The 16003-nt window shown below is 34.1% G+C and overlaps 1 protein-coding gene across 6 annotated transcripts in view; it reads right to left on the reverse strand.

Annotated features, from left to right (window-relative positions):
• Positions 1-16003, reverse strand: part of ESRRG (estrogen related receptor gamma) — a 657723-nt gene that overhangs the window by 625421 nt on the left and 16299 nt on the right. The gene's annotated exons all lie outside the window — the stretch shown is intronic.

Genomic DNA, 16003 nt, shown 5'->3' on the forward strand with positions numbered 1-16003 from the left:
GAGGTCAGGATTTATGAATTGTAGAGTATATGGGTGTGACTGAGCTACAGGAAGAAGGGAAGGTCAGGAAGGAACTAAATTATAAGGGCTTTAATCACCAAATATAAAATTCTATTTGAACCTAGAGGTCTAGGGAGTCATTGAAGTTTATTGAATATTAGAGGGGAAGGTAACATAGTCAGACCTGTGCTTTAGGAAAATGAATGTGACAATAAACTTGAGTGAGAAAAAGCTGGGAGATCAACCACTAGACTATTGTAATAGTCCTGGTGTGAGCTGATGGGGGAATGTTAGAAGAGAGAAGGATAAGAATATGTGCATTGGCAGAAAAAACAAGACTAGACTCCAAATTAGATGAGACTAGGGGTGACGAGAGAGAAAAACTCAATTTGATTCTTCCCCCTTCCCCAGATGTTAGTGCTCTCTTTCTGGAAATTATTTTATATGTTTATTTTTCTCTGTTCCTGTTATTGCCCCATGGAATGTAAGCACCTTGAGGCTAGAGACTTTGATTTTTGTTTTTGTATCCCAAAATCTAATCCAGTTCTTGATATATAATGGGGGATTAATAAATGCTTGTTGAAGTGAAATCTTTCCATTGCTTGGAACACTTATTAAAATCTTTGGGGATTTCCCCAGAGCCAGTTTGTAAGCTACACAAGAAAATTATTATTAATTTATATCCAAACCTTAGTACCATTATGTAATCTTCAGCCAATGGAAATTATGCACCATACCTGTGGCATTCCATTCTGTCTAACTCTTGTCTGTGGACTTCCATTAATTCCCCATAAAAGATCTACCCATGGGCTAGAAACCTTTGGGACTCCCTTCCTATTTATTGGGTGCCAAAGTAGCAAGTGGGCTGCACATGTCACTGTCTCCTCCCTCTATCTGGGCAGTCACATCTTTTCCCAATCATGTATATCCTTGAAGATTTCCTCTATATCACTTCTCTCTTGCCAGCCTTTGTTATGATGCAGCCTAATTACATCTACCATTTTTCTTTCCACTGCTGAATTTAAGATTGTTCTGAAATCATAGCATTCCCAATACTAGAATTTTGGATGTTTCTTAGAGCCTTATGATTGGTCTTCCTGCCTCAATCTCTCTCTATCCCAACCGATCCTCCACTCAGCTATTAAACTGATTTTTTTTTTCAAAAGCATAAGCTTGACATTATTATGCCTCCTACTTCAACAAACTCCAGAGGCTCCCTTTTCTTTCTGTAATCAAATATGAAATTCTCTGTTTAATATTTGAGTCCCTTTATAGTCTCTTTCCTTCTTAATTTTCCAATGTTTTTACACTCTGCTCACCTTTAAGTACACTGTAGTTCACTATGTGGTATACTTACTATGTTATATATATGATACTTCCATTTCCCAACTTCTTGCCTTTTCTCTCTAGTGTCCTCCTTGCACAGAATACCCTTTCTTTTTTGTAACATTCTCTCTAAATTGTAATGTTCTCTGTTGAGGTTCTCTTGGGGTCTCTAGAGGCAGTCTTCCTTTCAGTTCAGTAATCACCATAAGTACAGTCAAATCCTTTATTGTCCTTTTCAGAGTCTTGTCTCCTTTCCTGGGGTCTGGTTATCTTTCTTAGAGGCCTATCTCCCTCCTTGGTTCCGAGAGCTTAAGCTCCTGCTGCCAGTCCTTTGTCTTCTCTGCTTCTGCCAGCTTCTTGAGATCCTCCTGAATGTGTCTTGGTTTCTGTGGGGGAGGCAGGAAGACTGCCACCACAGTCTCTGTCTTCTAGTTCTGATTCTGGCTGAGTTTATTCAAGGTTATAACCTCTCTAATCAAAGGTGTGAATCTTGTAGAACTATAGTAAGTATTAAGTACATGTCCTGAACTAGAGAACTGTTAAGCACCATGCTAAATAACCATTGTCTCTATCAATTCCACTGACTTAGCACCTTGTTTCAAGTTCTGGCCCATAACACTTTTTCATTTCTATCTATTGATTCTTCCAAAACTCAGCTTAAATTCTACTTTATCCAAGAGGCCTTTCCAGTATTTCTGTTTTGCTGTTACTTTGAGATTTATACTGGAGAAGGAAACGGCAAATCATTCCAGTCTCTTTTCCAAGAAAACTCCATGGACTTTGTACATGGAGTTATCTAGAGTTGGATACAATTAAACAACAAAACACTTTATACACTTTTTTTCCTTTCTTTGTATACCCAAGTGTTTACCTTGTACCTCGGACTTAATAAATGTTTTTTGGACTAACTTATTGATAAATGAAGCTAAAGGAGTCAAACTTCATATACTTTAAAAAAAAAACCATTTTAGCTCTTTGCTCATGATTACAATGCTATAAGTAATGAGTCTTTAGCTGGTGAATTCATTCTCTTCTATGGACAAGTGTTGGGTTAGATCTTCCCAGTGGTTAACTTTGCTTTGTTCCATAACCTCACTATAAAGTGACAGAATATTAATAGACTCTTCCAGACTATCTGGTCCAAAGAGTCTCCTGGTTGTGCAAGAAGAAACCCATCTTATCCTCCCTCCATAAGTGGTTATCCAACATGTTTAAGCAGTTATAGTGATGGAGCACTCTCTTTTCTACTTTTTTGAACAGCAATAATTCTTAGAAGATTCTTCCTTCAATTGAACTAAAGTATACAGTAATCCTGAAAATATCATGCCATTGATATAATGAGGGGCTAAGTAACAGTGACATAGTAAATACAATATTAGGCTTGGAGTCAAAAGTAAAAAAGTTAAAGGACTGCCTCATATACTTCTTGGTTGGAAAAGTCACTTAGCTTATGTCTGCCTCAGATTCTTCATATATAAAATGGAAATGATAATAATATCTACCTCCTGGGGTTGTTGTGAGGATCAAATGAAATAATATATGTAAAAGTTCTTTGTAAGCCTTAAAGTAATAATATTATTGTTTAATAGTGTTGGACTCTACATATAAAGCCTATGTTTTCTTAGCAAAGACACTGGAATTGCCTGTCATTTCCTTCTCCAGCTCATTTTATCGATGAGGAAACTAAGGCAAATAGGGTTAAATAATTTGCTCAGGATCAAGATGAGTCTTCCTGACTTTAGGCCTAACATTATCCACCATGCCAGCTAGTTCCCCTAAAGTAATATATAAATACTAAGCTATTTTGACTATTATTACCAGTAGACATCTTTCTCTGCCATTAGTAAATGTATGGATCTTTTGAGAGGAAGTCAGTGTCTGGCATAATTTTAGAGATATGAAGAATAGGGCAGCTATAAGGTATGAGTTGATGGGTACTGGGAGAGGTCTACCACCCTGAAAATATCTTTTCCACTGGTTCAGCCCCATAGAATTTCTAATTTCCTCATTACTCATAAATTTGAAGCTACATTATGTGTCACATATTTGGCAACTTATCACATATCTTGTGCTCTACTTTTTTTTCCCCATATAAGTGGCATCTTCCTCAGCAAATTAAAAACAAATGTTGAGAGCAGGAATTATATCTTAAACTTCTATCATGTCTTGCCTATTATATATAGCCCTAAGTACACAGTATAAACTTTTAACTGACAACAAATTCTTGCTGGTTGATTATCTGAAGAACCAGAGGTCACTATCTGTGAGGGGCAATGTATTAAGTCATCATTAATTACTCTTTAATACTTTTAGCTTGAATTTGGTTATCAAATTGGGTAAGGCTTAGAGGCCATAGAACTTTTGTGTTATAATGGAAGGGAAAAGGTTGGAAAATATAATGAGGTAAGGTGGGTAGGAAGAAAAGAAGTGGGTATAATGGGAAAAGACCTACCTCCTAGAGTCTAATTCCATCTTTGTAATTTACTACCTCAGCAAATCTACCTCTATAGAACTAATTTTCTTTACATGATGCTTGGATTTAATAATCACTAAGATTCCTTCTAATCCTAAAACCAGAAATCCATTCTTTTTAGTTAGTTTTTAGGATTAAATGATAACATGTTTCTCATTATCCTTAAAGCAGAAATCAAGCATTTTGCAATGTAAAAATGGCCTTGATTAATTGACATTAATTAATAAATGAGTTTCATCATCAAGGTGTTTACCCTTCAAGGATGATGCTTCTTTAGTGATTCAGTATGATGATTAACAAAAAGCCCTTTCCTGAAGTTTATTCCTTGCAGGCTTTCCCCTAAAACAAAGATGAGGCTAGGGCAATTGATCATACATTACTTACTCCTACATATCCTAGGTTCCAGCCAAACTAGTCAACTTTATGTTCACTATACATAAAATCCATCCTTTGGCAGATTTCCCCCATACCTAGAATGTATTCCATCTTCCTTTCCATCTAATACAATTCCTAGCTTCTTTCCCTGCTCAGTTCATGTTTGATCCAATAAAAAGCTTATTCTGAACCAATTCCCCACCCACACCCCCAGTTTGCTAATGCTGCCCTCCTGAAAATGATTTTGTATATATTTTGTGTTTTCATTCTGGTGTTCATGGCAATTCTCTTCAATAAAATATAAGCTCCAAGAGGACAAAAACTGTTTCTTTCTTTTTCTTTCTTTCTCTCCCTCCCTCCCTTCCTTCCTTCCTTCTTTCCTTCCTTCCCTCCTTTCATCCCTCCCTCCCTCCCTCCCTCCCTATTTTAATGACAATACCTAATACCATGCCTGACACATAATAGATCCCTAAATACTTGGTATATCAAAAAACTGCTGAAATTATGGGATGCAGGGGGACTTCATTGGTCTATAGCTAGGTATGAAAATTAAGGGAACATGAAATGTTTAAACCATTTAATGGGAGTCAATGAAATTAAAACCAATTCTGTATGTAGCTAAACTAAAATAGTGGAACACTGAAGACTTAGTGAATATGGTTCTCCACTAGTCATCATTAACTAAGTCTCCATTTCTATAATCCCTACAATAGGTTTTAAGTAGCAACTATGTCATTAAAGATAAAGATTTTGATATCAAAGAAGTTAGGATCCTTCAAAACAAGCAAAGATTTCTTGTCTCTCCCTCTAACCTTCACTATATAGGTTTAATACATTGGAGATATTGGAAGACATTCTCCCCCCCCAGAATATAATATTAAAATTAAGAATATAGTACTTTGTTTATATTCAGACAATATAGGCTTTTTTATGAGTGTATAAGTCTATTCTTGCCTTCCTGAAAATTTGATGGCTATTAGATCATTTGACTTTGAATTTTGCTTAGTCCTAGTCTATTATAAAATATATTGATAGTCTGTCACTATAATATTTGTGTCTTACTTAACTTAATCTACTACTAGTTTCTTATTGACTTGTGAGAGTTGTAACATTGGTAACTAGATATTCTTCCTAATTCTGTGCTATTACTGTAACCTACACTGAAGTGATCACCCCTACTTGAGCTTCACACAGTCCTGCAATTCTACTTAGTTCTCACCAGACTCACTATGTACATCCAAAATAATGATCACAGCAAATGATCAATGAATATACCTGTAATACATCTGGATAAGCTGACAAAACTCAACCTGCTAACCAGGTTTTTATGTGATAATAATCATGATCAGTAGTATCAAAGTCTAGATATAATATTATTGCAAAGGTCTAAATTCTAGCTAACACCAAATGTTGCTGGATAATATCAATAGTCTGGGAAGAACCAAACAAAATTCCCAACACTGTTACAATTAAATTGGTATAATTAAAAGCCAGAAATTGGTTGTTCTTCAAGTATGTGCTAACCCTTCTCTAAGTCCAGTTAATGAGCAAAATTAGCTGTAAAATTAATACCCATTTTGCTTAGTATTAAAACTAATCTTGACATTTGCCATAATATAACAGAATGTCAAATGGATTCTCAGTAGAAAATGTTGAGTAATTTTTGATCATCATTTTCTTCTAACCCATAAGTAGATAGTATTCCTTTTTTTTTTGTTAGGGGTTAGCTTAACAATAAATTCTTTTTTAATAGTTTGTATTTTAATGCATATATGAACATCTTATTGTGGATAGTGGGATGGAAAGTTCAGAGGAAAGTTGATAATCAATTATTTGGGCCATGTTTATGCCCGATCGCTTGGCTGTAATATATGCAAAACTCCCCCAAAATTCAATGGAAGCTACTTATGCAAAAGGAATGTAGGACTGACTTCAATATTATTATTTAAGATGTTTTAAAGAATGTTTTCCATCTTTCTTATACTTGGAAATAGTTAAATTTTATTACCATGTTGTCAGAGCCAAGAAATGTAATTTTAAGCCATAAAATACAACCTTTTCCTTTGGCTGTGGAAATTTATATGTACATATTTATATGTATACATACATATATATATACATATATATATATAATATTAAATCTATATAAACAGGGTGGCCCACTTAAAATAAAGTCCACTTAAAGCCATACATCATTAAATAGGGTCCATTTCTGGTATACACACATTTGGAACATATATGAATGCAAATATTATTTATATTTAATTATTTATGCAACTTGACCATATAAAATATATATACATATATAGGAAGAGGAGAGAAAGTTGATTGCCTTTGGGAAATTGTGCAATGTTCTTATGGAGTAATGCCTTTCACTGGGGGAAAAAAGCCCATCTTTTTAACATCAGTCTTCTTCCAGTAATGCTATAAGGCCACAAGTCACAGAATATCACAATTTCTGAAGAATTAAAATTATGGGTCACCTAGAGGTCAGTGGAGAGGTAGGTGTGAATATAAGTGCCCTATGACATATTACCAAGAAAAAATTGTATAGGAGAAATAATATGAAGAATATTATCAGGAAGACACATACCTGACAAAGGAGGTAGTCCGGTCTTGTGGTTAAGAGCAAGCAATAACTAGCAGAAAGCTCACATACTCTACTGGTATCCATGTAATGTCAAAAGGAAAGGATCCAGGTATACTAGGTGGATCTTTGGTAAAGAATTGATGGAGGACTTGGATAAAAAGATATAGATAGATTATAATCTTTGCCATTGGAGGCAACAGCCACATCTATAAAATGAAAGATCCATCTAAGTATTTTTGTGCCTACTTTCTTCTTTTTGTATCTATGGATCTGTAAAAATATAGATGTATAATTTGTATACTTTATTGTATACTCATATGTATACTCTATGTAGACATCTATTTAGAGAAGCCATGTGAAATATAGGGGCTAGGAGGCTGGCATTAGGGGCAGGAGGATCTAGGTTCAAATCTTGTCTCTGACACATAGCAGTTATGTGATCATGTTCTAGTCATTTAACTTATCAATATTCTGAGCAACTTTTAAAGACCCTAAGTTACAGACAAACTACTACCAACCTGCAATGAAGTGGGGTCAGAGGGTTTGAATGAGTTTATATACAGTATACTACTCGGAACAGTTGAACACAATGGTCATTATCAAGATATCCCTCTACCCAGTATTCAGTTTTAAGAATTTTTCCCATTTCTGCTATCCCAGATTGCTAAAATTAATATAGGGTGTCCCCAAAGTCTTAGTGCAGTTTTTAAGTTATAGTAATTGTCAGAACAATCTAAATAAGAATAGTATCTAGAAATTGTTTAGCTTTAAGCTATGTTTTTTTAAGTTAAAACTATTAAAGTTTAAAATTGCGCTAAGACTTTTGGGATATCCTATATTTAGACAGAAGGGATAAAAGAGGGCAAAATACAACCAGGTTCACTTATATATGTTTGCTTTGCTAGTACTCTTCACATATGCAGGGACTATGATTGCTGTGACAAATTGGACTGGTAGAATCAAGCCAAAGATGGTTTGCAAAGTTTAAGAGAGTACTTACAGAATTCTTAAGAGAATAAGCCAAAAGTTGATTTGTCAAAGAGTAAATTCAAGGGAAATAATTACAGGACTTTTTCTCCAACACCAGACCATTGAAAAAAGAAAGAAAAAAAAAAGCTTTTTTTTTTTTTTTTTTAAACACATACATAGTGAAACAATTTTTTTACATTGGTTGTGACCAAAATCTGTATGTCTTATTCTACATCTTGAGTTTATCATCTTTCTGTTAGGAAATCATCACCAGTGTTCCAGAATCCTGATTGGTCATTGCAGTGACAGAATTCCTACAGATTTCAAAGTTTCATCATTTGATATCACTCACTTTTATCTTCTAGTATAAACTCTCTGGCTTGTTACTGTCCTTAGTGATTCAAAAAATGAACACATTGTTCCAAATATGATCAGAGCAGATTACTCTCAGACACAAACATGTCTGAGCATGAACATACTTCTCTACATAGAATGTAATATTCTCCCTAACAAGGCCATTTTATTTTTGATTTCGTATCCTTAATATCTAATGCAATGAATGCCTGATATATAGTTGATGTTTAATAAATGTTTGTTGATTGATCAATGCTCTTTATAAATTGTTCTGACCAAAAAATAATCATCATTTTATGGTTATGTGGTCACTTATTATTTGTGAAACAATGGGACAACTTTCTAACCTCTGTGAATATTCCACCTGTAAAATGAGAATGATACCCATGGTACAAAATTCACAAATTGTAAGTCTTAAAAGGGATAATACAAAAAGACTTTCAAAGCTTATTACAATCACCAGCCCTGAAGTCAGAAGCACCTGAGTTCAAATTTGGCCTCAGACATTTCACACTTCCTGGCTGTGTGACCCTAGGCAAATCACTTAACCCCAATTGCTTCTGGAAAATAAAAGCTGATTACTGAAGGGGTAGTGTGAAGAGATCTGGCTATCCTGGCAGTCCACATTCAAATCCTGCTTCTGACACATTGGCTATTCAGTCCCAGACAAATCATTTGATTTCTTCTTTCTTAGGCAAGTCTCTAAGACAGGGATGGAGAACATTTGGTATAAGACCTCCTGAAATCATTTGCTAAGATAACTGCAGGTGATGATGAGCTAAAAGCTAAGTATTCCCACTGATTGAGTGCTATAAGTTGTATGGTCTGCCAATGATGTTATACATATCTAAATGGCCCTGGGCAGAAAAAATATTCCTCACTCCCACATTTTGACCATGGACTGTATAATAGCTGCTAACTGAAATAGTAGAGAAAATTATCTTACTAGAAATTTCTGTGTAGGTACTGCTAAAATCATAGTTCTAGGTCCCTCCCTGCCCTTCTCCCAAAGGTTATATACGAAATAGACATAGCTTCATACCTTTCTGGTTTATCACTATAAATCTCAATTAATTTTCTTGAAAGGAATATATAAAGGCAGACATCATAAGCAACTGATTGCTGACAAGCTGTAAGTCTTGTTGACATGTCATTGGCAAGTTTCCAAATACAGTATCAGTGTAATGATTTCAATCTAATACAAATAAAACTAACAACCACCAAATATTTGCCTGATGTCCATGGATAGATTACAATAATAAACCAGTCTATTGTGCTACTGATATTTCACAAAATAAACAAATCCTGAAAATCATGGTCCTAATATTGTCCATTTGGTAGGCCATTCTGAAACACAGTATCCTGTATTTTATACATATATGGGCAGAAGACTCCACAATATTCCTCAGTATTTTGCAACTCTCATCTGATGGGAAGCTCTTGTCTCTAGTCTAAATCCTTCCTGTTGCATTTTTGGTGCATTTGTTCTTTTTGATCAACACTGAAATTGGTTACCATGTTGCTGCTAAATAATTGTCATGGAGTCAAAGTCACACATATGGAGCTGGAAAAGAATTTTTAAATCATCTTGTCTTGTGTCAAGTTCAAACCAATTAATCTCTGCATATTGGCTTAGATAATCACAAATTAATATTTTTGTATGTTGCATTGTATTTTTATTTATTTTGTTAAAACATTTTTCATTCACATTTTACTCTGGTTCATACTTCACTCTGAAGTTTCGCTAGCCTCATGGCTCAGACTTTACTTTAACATCTCTGGTCTAGACCCAAACTCTAGTTTTACAATACAATAAACACAGGTTAAGTCACTTGCCCAAGATCATACAGGTAGTCAGCTGGATATCAGAAAACTGCAACCAAGGTTTTTAATTCTAAGTCCACGTATTCATACTATTTGCACTGTATTGACTTTCCTGTTTAATTATCTAGTAAAATTCTGATACTCATGCCTTAGTCAGGTTTAGGAAAGATAGGTTTTCATCCTTGCTTAGTTAGTCCAGTAAAGATGGAGGAATCCATTGCACAGGCAGTGGGCCAGGTGATATCAAAGACAAAGTAGGGGAGAAGGGACTCTTGTAGGGAGTAAGAAAAATTGCAATGACCTTCTTATAATTCCATAACTCTGTTTCACCACAGAGACAAATAGATAAGTGCATAATTGCAATTCCTTAAATCTTCCCTCTGTTATTACTTCCCACTCTTTCTTATATTCAGGGATATGTTAGAGTCCTTTGGTGGGGGTTGGCTAAAGCCCATTGAATTTTCAGTGTGAGCATTGACACCTCAGAAACTGTCAAAAGCTACAAGTCACTTTCTATTCATTCTTTTGTTGACTGTCTAGAATTTTCAGAGGGGATGGAGAAAATGGTAATGCAGATTAAACTAGACTTTTCTGGGAGGTTGTTGTTAAATGTTTACCAGCACACCCTTGCCCATATTACTCTTGACTACTGCCTTTCTCCAGAAAAGCAAACAAATCTTGGGGGGGGGGTGGTGAAAGTTACTTGAGTGATTTAATGATGAATGATTTGGGTATGAATTTCTAGTGACTAAGGCAATGCTTAGGTTTGTGTTGATGGTGAGCCTCCATGCTTTGGTTTTTATTAGCACTTTATTTTTGAATAATAACTATTAAATGAATATGGAGTTCTTTTCACATAGTATTCCCTTCATTTACTAATAATCATGTTCAGTTAAATGATCACTCTGTCTTTAAGCTCACCTCAAATGAACACGTCTTGAACTTCTTTGAGATAGATTTTAATTTTAGCTCTTTCAAAACTTTTAGTCTATGTTTCAAATTCTTGAGAAAATCTTTTTAAAAGACATGTAAATTATAATGAGATCAGCCATTGGAAAAAATAAAATCAAAAGAGTTATTTGATAAACTGAAAAAAACTAGTCGCTCACTTACCAAGACATCTATATCAAAGACCTGAGTAATATTTAAGGGCAAATTGTTCTCTAATTGCGTTCCTATCATTCAAAAAGATTTTTTTACAGTGGACTATGACACTTGACCACCTTGAATTTTTTATGGCATTGTCTATAAAAATAGCAAGTTGGTTCAGTAAAATAACTGGTCAATTAAGTTTTAAAAATTAGTTAAACCACTCATTCTACTGAAATGACTGGTTAATTTGGTGAAATTAATCAGAGTGATTATATGTATCAGCTTCATTGCAGGTATTATGTTTTTAATCCAGCTCTTCTAAATCCTATGAATTTCCTCACACTTTCCTCCAAATCACTATGCTATAGCTGGAAGCAACAAAGCATATGGGACAACATGGCACCTGAGTCAACCTGTACCATCCTGGCCAAATCACCTAAAAAGCTTAGTTTCTTTATCTGCAAAATAGGATAATAATAGCAGCTTCCATGTAGGGTTGGTGTGAGAATTAAATAATCTTGTGCATGAAAGCAATATCTAAATGTCAGCTATTGTTATTGTTATTTAATAAACACTTATGGCCAAGGAATCTACATACCATTTGGCATATATCTGAATTCTCTAGGAAACTGCTGACATTCTGTTTTGTACAATAGAGACCTGACCTAAGAGTTTGTGGCTACAGTTATTCATATTTGCCACAGCTATCCAGAAAAATAAGTATGAATTGCCAGAGCCCTATCAATTATGTGATGATCAGTATTGATTTTTATCATTAATAACTGCAGTTACAACTCTTAAGACTCAGATGAGATATACCATAAGTCCATTTCGCCAAGCCAACTCCCCAGCCCTATACAGTATAGATGTGAGTTATTTTTACATACTATGGATCAAAGGTTCTCACATTGGGGTTTATAAACTTTGATAACTATCTCAATTTAATTGGTTTTCTTTGTAATCCTATGTATTTTATTTTTTGCATTTAAAAAACATTATTCTAAGAAGTGGTCCTTAGGTTTCACCAGACTACCTGGAGGCTGTCTATGATGCAAAATGAATAAGTAAATAAATAAAAGTTAAGAACCCTTGCTCTGGAAAATTAATAACCAGGAACAATAAACAGGAAATACAAATAATGACAAAATACCAATAGCCTCAATGTAAAGGGACAAGGTCTTTAATTAAGTCTCTCTCTCTCTCTCTCTCTCTCTCTCTCTCTCTCTCTCTCTCTCTCTCTCTCTCTCTCTCTCTCTCTCTCTTTCTCTCTCTCTCTCCTCACTCTTCCTTGATAATCAGAGTTAAATGACTCCCCCAGGGTCACACAGCTAGTAAATATCATGTCAAATGATGTCATTTGAACTCATATCCTCCTGACTCCAGAGCCAGTGCTCTATCCACTGTGCTATCTAGCTGACCCTTCTATCTTCAAATAATAGAAAATAAGAAAAATATATGCAAATCTAACAACACTAGTTATTTCTATGTGCTATTTGTCCTCAGATGACTCCAAGAAGGTACTTGTATAAGGCAGCTTTAAAATATATTAAATGAGACAATAATATGTATAAAACACCTTGTAAAACTTAAGAGTACTTTATAAATATTATTAAGTCTTACTATTTTTAGGTTCAGACAAAGCTTAATCATATAGACAAAGTATGCATGTTTATGTACATGCATGTGTGTATGTGATGTATGTGTCTATGTATAGTATATTTAGGCATGGCATAGCGGATAGAGAGTAGCTCCCTGATCAAGATATTATACATATTAACAAGGTGATCCTGGGTAAGTGACCAATTCTTCCAGTACCCCAGATAATGTGCTTAGACTTTAATTTGAAAGAAATGTTGATGTATTCAGAAGGGAAATTTCCTCAATGGTAGTTCCCTATATCAATAAAATCACAGGTCAAATAAAAAGACAGACAGACAGATAGATAGATAGATAGATAGATAGATAGATAGATAGATAGATAGATAGATAGATAGATGGATAGAGGCATAGAGGTATAGATGCATATATATATATATTCATATATTTATATATAATATACCCACATAGATATTTATATTTACATGTTTGTATATATGACTATAACTGATTTAAATGATATCAAAATAGCCTCTTCAACTTTCCATGCCTTTAGTGGATTATAAATGACACAAGGTCAGATACCATTTAATATTTAAACTTTGACTTTCCACTGGCATCTAGTTTAAAGTTCTGCATATGGAATTTACTAAAAATAATCATAAGATTTAAAGCTAGAAAGGACCTTATAGATCATCTGGTCCCATAGCCTTATTTTACAGAAGAGGAAGTTGAGGTCCAGGGTCATGTAGCTAGCAAGTAGCATATGATTCAATCTAAATTTCCTGATTTCAAATCCAAAGCTTTATTTTATTTTTATTTTTTAACAGCATACCACCCTGCCTCCAGCATTTGTTGAATTGAATTGTCTCAATGACACAGTGGGGGCTCATAAATACCAGTCTTCCACTTACTCATTGTTAAGACAGCACAAGAAAATTGGATACATTAAATGTCAATCCCTGTCAAATTGTGTCATAAGCATGGAGACCTAATCATAGCTTCCCACATAAACCTAACCAAAAGAAAGTTGAAGGAAGAAAAAAAGGTTGTTTCATTTCTTTTTCATTTATTATCTTACTTTCCCTTAGGCTCATTCTAATTTATTTTAGACCCTCCACATGTGGGCATGAGCTAGTTTTTATAACTAGTCTCTGTATTTTTCTTATTCTTTGACGGCCTTTGATTTACTGAGTGGAGAAAGTCTCCTGAGTAAACACAACATAATTTTTAAAATAACATAAGCATTACTTGAAACAAAGGTTGAATTGGATGGTAAATGTGAACTCAAGGCTTTGATTACATTGGCTTCATTTTTGACTTTTGTACTTAACAGATATCTTCCAGACAAACACAAAGAGAGGCTGTGTCTACACATAATTTAGATGATTATCCAGATAATTTCAGAGTATGAAAGCTTAATTTTTCTCTCAGCTTGTATTTCAGATGAATTCAACTTTCTGACAAGCAGAATCTATCATGTCTATATAGATGCCTCTCTACAGCTACATCTATAGCTTCTCTCTTAAGTTCTTGTTCCCCATTTCTAACTGATTGCTAAATAGATAAACTTAGATTTCCCACTGGCACCACTAATTTAATATGTCTAAAATTGAATGCAATAATCTCCCACCAAAATGTAATTCTTCCTCCTGATTTTCACTATTTCTGTTAATGGCATTACATCCTCTTTTGTCATGCAGATTTGAAACTGTCGGGTTATAGTTTATTCTCTCAAGCCCATCCATTCAACATTCAATCACTTATCAAGAACTGTAAATTTTACTTCTGAAAATATCTTTTGCATTTTCTTTTTCTTGCTAGTCTACTTCTACACTAAATTAGGTGAATTTCATTACCTTTTAGCTACCATAATGTATTCATTTCCTAACTTTCTCCCATCATTTTATTCACTGCACACCAATATTAGATTAATTCTTAAAGCTTGGCTCTCTGATTAAGACATTTTCTTGCTTCAAAGTCTTAAATAGTTTTTAGTTGTTTATTTAATAAAATTTAGATTTCTTTAAAACTCACAATGAGCTAGCTCCAACTTTCTTTTTTAAGCTTATCTCCCACTACTACTGCTATTCACAAAACCTAAATGCTACTTAGGATGATCAGATATTTGGTCACTTTGGCTTTCTCAGTTCATGCTGTCCACTTCATTTGTAATCCTTTCCCTGTCCTAGATCCACAAGACTAATTTCATCTAGCTTTCAAGGCTCAGATTAAAAGTCATCTCTTTGAGAAAACTTTTTTTTTCCTATTCTTTCCTCTCCTCCCAAACTAAATGTTATATCATCTTCTTTAGACTTTCCATATTATTTTTTGACAAGTTGCAATTGTTATTAATAATATTTCTTATAAGTAACTAATCTATATTATAAATGATGTACATTATTTATCATTGCATATTATTGTTAATATTAAAGAGCAATTTAAAATAATAAATATAACAAAAACTTTTGTAGTACTTAATTTGCAAACCGCTTTTCTTATAGAAACAGGTAGAATTTTTAAGTATTGTCTCTATTTCACAAAAGAGAAAATTATATTTATATTTTCCCATTTCAATTTATGGCTTGTCTCTATCATTTCTCATCTATTACATTTTTATAACTTCCTTAAAGACATATGTTGGTTGTATTTAACTCATTTTTTTATTCCTTCATGGTTCTTAGCTAATTCCTTACACAAAGTATCTATCTCTTTAAGGAATGGAAACTAAACTTATAGTACCTTGAAATGTTGCAACATTGAAGCGAAAATAAAAAATTCTCAAAAATATGTTTTAGGACAATAGTGAGAAGAGAAAGGGAACAAGTATTTAAATACTATTATGCACCAACTGCTTTATTAAACAAGCTTTTTTTTTCTTACAAATAACTTAATTTAACTTCAAAGTAACCCTTTAAAGTAGGTGATATTAATGTGACAATGAACGGAGTATTCAGTGGAAACCAGGGTCATTTGCTATCATATATCCTCCCCATATTGGGCTATGAAATTGTATTTTTTCACTTTTCACAGTTGTATTGACATAGGTCATCACTATATATAGAGGCAGAGATCTCTGAAGAAATGATGGGTACTTTATTAATTTCCTTTTTCTTTATGTCAGAATAATTTAGGATCCTAGAATTAACTTGCCCACTGCCTAGCATTCTCTGGGGCTAAATCAAAAGATTAAATTCTGTTTTGCACCTGAAGAAGTCTAGACTGCTTTCCCCTGGTGCCCCTCCAAGTCTGGAGCATCTGTGCAAAGCTGAGAATATACTGGTAAGCACCTTAAGGGTATTTTTGTTTCCCCTCTACCTAGCACAATATCTAGCACATAGCAAAGTGATTAATAAATGCTTATGGATTGATGGGTTCTTTGGTGAGAGGCTGTACCCTGCTGG

Source organism: Sminthopsis crassicaudata, chromosome 4, assembly GCF_048593235.1.
Source record: "Sminthopsis crassicaudata isolate SCR6 chromosome 4, ASM4859323v1, whole genome shotgun sequence".
In the NCBI taxonomy this organism is placed as follows: Eukaryota; Metazoa; Chordata; class Mammalia; order Dasyuromorphia; family Dasyuridae; genus Sminthopsis; species Sminthopsis crassicaudata.